The following is a 6,361-nucleotide window of genomic DNA, read 5'->3' as shown; positions in this document are numbered from 1 at the left end:
GGACCACTGTGCTTCAACACCCAATCCATCTCGGTTCTGTGGGACTTGAACACCTCAATGTACCGGTGTCCCATGCTTTCCCTGTCTTTTTTAAGGGCCATTTTGACATCATCTTCTGATTCAAGTTCAACAAAAGCCTCACCACTCTGCCTGCCTTCTCTAGTGTAGATGAAATGAACGCCTGCAGCCCCATCATGAATTGTGCAGTCAGAAAGGAAATTCTGCACATCCTCAACAGAGCAGGACCAGGGCAGGCCACGGAGCTTGACCACAAAGCCTTCACCTCCCTCGGGGCCCAGCATCATGGACACTTGAGAGGACAGACGTCAAACAAGCTTGGGTGCAGCTTTTTGTGGCTGAAAAGAAAGCAAAAACTACTTTACATAATTTTTCATTTATTATATACAAGAATATTGCAGTAAATCTTGTTTTCCTGACTTAACAGATGAAAAAAGAGAGTAAAATATGTTAAGAAATACACCGAACACACTTGAGCTGAGATTCAATCCCAGGTGTCCCCCAAAATGTATGTATTATTCACAGCAGATTGAAAAAGAACACATTAGTAGTCTTAAAATACAATAGCAATCTGGAAGCTTCGGCCAATAAGCCAACACCTATCAATTCTAACAGTCAATCATTTAAAGTTTTAGAAAGGAAGACAAAAGAATAAAATAAGCCAATATTTAGAAATAGTAAGAGAACTTTTCAGAACTGGAGGAAAACAGATTATTACATCGCTCAAGTAAAAGGACATTTTCTTCTTGTTACTAAAGGCAAAGCAAATTTGTAATAAATATATGAAATGTTCAACTGCACTACCATCAGGGAAAACAAATTATTGACAAATACCATTTTGACTCACGATGATTTTAATAATTTATAGTAATTTAAGCATTTGATGAAGTCACTCTACGTAGCACTTATCATTTTTTTAAAAAAAACTACCAATATGCAAAAGGATAATTTTGTAATGACTTCAGTCCATCCCCCTACAACAAATGAAATTCGTATGTTCCTCCTCCTTTATTGTATGTGCCCAGTAAAAAAGCCCAGGAAGATTAAGTATCTGACCTGTTTCATGGTTAATACTCAAGGGCACACAGCCAGGCAAACGTTTCTTATTTTGGACCAGACAATTCTTTCTTGTGGGGAACAAGCCTGGGCACCGTAGGGTATTATGCAGCATCCCTGGCCTCTGCCCGCCAGCTGCCAACAGCACCCCCCTCCGCAGGTGTGACAATCCCAAAGGTCTCCAGATATTCCCAAATGTTCCCTGGGGTTTAAACTGCTCCCAGTTGAGAATAACTACTATAGAATCAGGGCCACCAACTTTATATATTCTAATTGCTCCTACCTTCAGCTGATCGCCTCAAGTCTAGGAACTCATGAACAAGGAGCTGCTTCTCTTATTAGCTGACATCATTAGCAGGATCACAATCCTGCTCTGGTCCCAATTCCACTCATTCTAGAGAAATTATTTTTTTTTTAGTGAGCTCCATGCCTAGGGATAAGCCCAACGCAGGGCCTGATCTCACAACCCTGCTGATCAAGGGGAGTCAAGACCTGAGCTGAGATCAAGACCTGAGCTGAGATCAAGAGTCAGACACTTATCAACTGAACCACCCCAGATGAAGACAACCTCCTTAGTAATTAAATATGCCCACTTCTAACCAATGCCACAATATACCTTCCCTGACATCAACTTTGCCTCCAGCTACTTGCTGATTTGCTGAACCCCTCAGTAAAATCTCAGTAGGCAAGCCTCTACTGTCACCTCTACTCCTCACCATTGAAAGGGCAAGACCTCTCATTCCTTGGCAAGAAAGAGTATTTTCTTATTTTCATTTTACTTGTTCCCACAGCAGGATTTAACTACCCCCTCTGGAAATCCTTTCTCCATTTGACTCTTAATGATGCAACCATCTCCTGGTTTTTTAATTCGTTAGGTATGTTCTCCCAGCTTCTTCCTGTTAGTCCTTTTCTACACAGCCTCATGTGCTCTCCATGGGCAACTAGACCTGGGCCCAGGACACTCTAGTCCCCACCCTCAGGTTTCCTGGTATACAAAACTCTACTCCATAGCTCCTACACACCATTCATTTTCTCTGAAACTTCTATTAGCACCCCACCTACAGATGAGGGGGGGGAGCCTTACCTGTCATCCTGAGGTTCTAGAAAGAAAGTGAAATAATCCTCGGGACAACTTCGCCCAAGCCCTCAAATCCAAAGAATTCATTACCTCTCTGGAGTGATTCCATTCACCACCCTAACCAATGGCCGTTCCTAAATCCTATTCAAGTACTCTTGACTTCAACAAGTAACATAAAAGTTTCCCACAGTTCTATACTCAGTCCCTAGCCATTGCATGGCACAGTAAGAGCTCAATAATCCCTTTGTGATTTCAATTGTCAACATTTTTCTTTCTGCATTGCCCTCCTACCTCTTTCTACTTCCTCATTTCTAATTCCACTACAAACAGCCCATGCCAGGATATTCTTATCCGGTTCTTAAACTTCTCCAAGTGTAATGGCTAGCCCTTATTGCAACCCAATCGGCAGCTCAAGTGTTCTCCTAAACCGACTTTATGTCATTTTCCTGTTCCAAATCCTGTGGCTTCCCACTGGCACTGGAACATAAACCACAGAGCTAAGGGTACTCAGACCTTGCAACTTTGGCCTACAACACACTTATCTAGCTTGCATCACTCCCATTAAAAACAAACAGCAGCAAAACAAACAAACAAACAAACAAAAAAAAACAAAAAACCAAAAAACAAAAAACCACTCCTTTATTTATTTCTGTGCCTGGAATATGCCAGGCTTTCTGCTCCCTTGGATTCAACCACACATGGTAATTATCTCCCCAAATATACCCCACCCAACCTTCTAACTAAATCAAACTAATCCTTAAGGTCTCAGCTCAAACATACTACCTTCCCACAAGATGTTCCCCTTCTACTATAAATTACGTCTTATGGTTCTATACTCCCACAGCAATCTTGCTGATTTGTTTAAAATGTGTCTTCAAAACTGCTCAGAGGGCCTAGCAGGGACCGACAGACTGTTCCATTGGTCACTGTGGCCCCACCCCCAGCACAGCAGGCCCAAGATTAGCAAGAGATTAACTAACGGCCATGCGAGGTCAACACCTTCCTCTACAATATGGCAGTCTAGGCTGAAAAAGACACGCAGGAAGCCTAAACGTCACCGACATCTCATATAAAAATTACTTAAGACACCTAAGAGTACAGTATAGACTATAAATGTTTTGCTTCAGAAAATAAAGTTACAAAAACAAAGTGACGTCTCTGAAGAAAAGGTGAAGAGCATTCTTTTCTAAAACACGTATCTACACATAAACTTCCGTTGCTTATTTATACTCCAGAATTAATTTTCTCTTGCATTTCTCACAAGAAGTCCTAGACTTGCTAACTCCATATTCTTCTAAACTTCCCATGGAACGCAAATCTAATTTTAGGTGCAAATATAACTCAATATCCTTACTTTGCCCTCAGAACCTTCTACATTTGGATCCCTTGTGGAGTTTTACAGTACTTCGGACATTAACTAAAATTCAATACAACAGTGCTATAGATTTCTGCTCCACATTAGATTTAAAGCTAATGACAAAAATCTTACTTCACAGTAAGAAACATCCTGCTTCAATACACCAAATGGATACAGCAATTACTTTTCTTGAAAGAGCTCACCTTAAAGAACCACCCAGGGAGGGGATGCCCACAGTCGGAGACTCTCCTGGTAGGTAACGAACTGTCCTAAAAAAAGAGTGATATGGCCGTCTTGTCTCAGTGCCCCAGGAGTCACCAGAGCAACCAGGGGTACTGTGGTTGGGAAGGGCTCCAGCTCTGTTCCTCTTCCTGGGTAGAGGAAGGACTGGGGCTGCTGGAGGCTTTATAGCCCCAGGCTTCCATAATTAAAGCACGCACCCGGGGCTGCCCCCACAGCATTTAAAAGGTTTACCTTTTCATAGGGTAATACAGAGGATAACAGCAGGGAAACATCTCACCAGCCTTGATGAGACTTAGAAAACTCTTAAGCTCTGTGAGGAAATCTAATACCGAGGGTGGGAGGGGCTTCTTCTTCAGAGAGAGGGTGGAGTAAGGCCACAACAGTCCCCAGTTGGGAAGGGACCGAAGGGGCAGGTGAGACCCCCCGGCAGCAATGATCTTCACTGGGATGAGCTCCGTGGAGAGTTGATGGCTAGAATTGTTCAACAGGATTTACAATTTACAAGAATCCAGGCGATGGGGGCACGGAGGGGGGTAGGGTGGAGATACTCAACGTCTTTCCTCCCCAGTTTTATTTGGTAACTTCATTTCTTGTGAGCTGTATTTGCTCTGACATTGAGAATAAAGGGAGGAAATGTTGAAATAATGCTTTTCAACAGGAAAAACATCATCACTACCACTGCCCACAGCCAAGTGATGAAAGTGTCCCCAAAGGCTAGGATACATGAAATCCACTAAGTGCCTCGGGTAACTAAACCACATTATTAGTTTTGGTAAAGTGTAACTGGTAAAGTCAAGTGAATTCGCTGAGCGTGTTGTCTTAAAGATAAATTTGCCTTGTCTTACTAGCCTCCTGTATTAACATTAGATACCATCCGGGTGGTGGTGGGGAGCCCAGTATAAATGTTAAGTACTACAGTTTAAGAAACAATAACTTCAAATTCTCTGGAAGATGGCTTTCAAAAAGCTTCATCCGTCCCTCCCCTGTGCCCCCGGAAGAGTGGAATCTAAAAGGTAGAAGAACCCAGGCATCTTAACGACTTGATTCCCTTCTTCTACGGTTTCCCCCAGCTCCTAGCTCCTTCCAGTGTTGTCTGCAGACCAGCATCTACGGAACCCTCCTCAGACAAGAAAGCGCAGGGGCGATCAGACACAGAGGCCAATTTTCACCACACTGAAAGGCGGCGCACGCACGCGCGAACACACGCTGAAGCACTGATGAGAGAGCACGGGTCTCACTGGAGCACCACCTTGCAATCGCTCGAGTGTGAAAAAATACTCTTAGGTCCCGCACCTGGAGATTCTAATTTAACTGTAGAGGATGTGGTCAAGGATTTTGCACAACTCCCCCAAGTGAGTGGACTGTATTGGGTGCACAGACCACCATGGATGGATGTTGTTAAAATGCAAAGATTCAACAATAGATATGGGATAGGGCAAGATTCTGCATTTCTAACAGGCTCCTAGGGCTCCCGCGAGACTCTCCTTCACTCTACTGGTTCGACGGGATTTAGTTCGGATTCAGGCAGATCCAATCAAGATAAACAGGGTGCGCCTCCGAGTGCCACGACTGATTAGGTTTATCTACCGAGTACAAGGGCGGCTTCAACTCCCATCCTCTGTTCAGGGAGGGGTACTCAGTGGAACCCCGGCTTCAGCCTCCTATTTGTTTGGGCGGCAGTAGGACCTAGAGCATTTTCACCCTTATTTGTAAATAATTTTCACCCTTATTTGTAAATAAATACTCACTTGCAGCTGGTATCACGCAAAGGCCAGGTTGCCCTGATTACTCAAAGTTCTACTCTCAAATCAGTGAGCGAAAGACTCTGCCTTAGGACTACGCAGGTTGACTTTTTTGCTCTAAGACTTACCGCTGAGGGGAGCAGGACTGATTTCTATTTTCATCAAATAAGCGCGGTTTACAGCCAAAGGACCCCTAATTCCACCCGACGCTTTAAAAACGCAGAGGGCTCCGGGGAAAGTCCAGATGCGTCGCCTTTTGTTATTAACCTGAAAATGAAACTCAACTGGCTGTGCGCAAACGCCTCTTAGGAGGGTTGGGACTGCGCTCTTCAGCTCGGAGCCGCGCGGGCCGCCAGGGGCGCGTCTGAGCGATTTCGGCGGGAAGCACAGCGACGGTCGCAGGCACTGAGCTCCTCGGGCGGGGGAACGCGGACGAGGTGCGGGGCGGGGGCGCTCACTCGGCCTCTACCTGGCTGATGCGAGACCCTACGGTCCGCCAGGCCCCACAGGAAAAGACAGACCCCGGAGCGCCCCTTTCGCGGGGCCTGGGCGGGGTCAACAGGAGCTTCCGGGGCGGGACGAGCTGAGCGAGGGAGGAGGGAGGAGGGGAGAGAGGCTTCCCGGGCAGAGCGGAGGGGGAGGGGGGAAAGAGGTCACTGGGCGAAGGCTTCCCGGGCCTGATGGTGGGAGGGGAGATCCCGTTTGGGGGAAGCGGGGGGAGAAGCTTACGGAGGGAGGGGGAGTTCGCCGCCGTTGCAGAGGGAGTGAGTGAGGTGGGGCCGATTTCTCCGTCCCGGCTTCCCGGAGCCGCGGGGCAGGGGGCGGAGCTCCCGAGTCAGGGGGGGCTTTCTGGGGCGGCCAGGGAAG

The 6,361-nt window shown here is 46.2% G+C and overlaps 1 long non-coding RNA gene across 2 annotated transcripts; it reads right to left on the bottom strand.

Annotated features, from left to right (window-relative positions):
- Window positions 1–100: 100 nt before the first annotated feature.
- LOC117800636 lies at window positions 101–6,355 on the bottom strand. Of its 2 annotated transcripts, XR_004623136.1 has the most exons (4): window positions 6,224–6,355; window positions 5,623–5,761; window positions 3,713–3,778; window positions 101–356 (listed from the first exon to the last, which is right to left on the bottom strand). It is a non-coding gene; the product is annotated as an uncharacterized LOC117800636 (long non-coding RNA). The 2 variants fall into 2 exon arrangements; XR_004623135.1 differs by lacking the exon at window positions 6,224–6,355 and having other exon boundaries at window positions 5,623–6,217.
- Between the last annotated feature and the right edge of the window lie 6 nt (window positions 6,356–6,361).

The sequence above is a fragment of the Ailuropoda melanoleuca genome, unplaced genomic scaffold (genome assembly GCF_002007445.2).
Source record: "Ailuropoda melanoleuca isolate Jingjing unplaced genomic scaffold, ASM200744v2 unplaced-scaffold73472, whole genome shotgun sequence".
NCBI lineage: Eukaryota > Metazoa > Chordata > Mammalia > Carnivora > Ursidae > Ailuropoda > Ailuropoda melanoleuca.
This window is presented reverse-complemented; position numbering and strand designations above follow the sequence as displayed.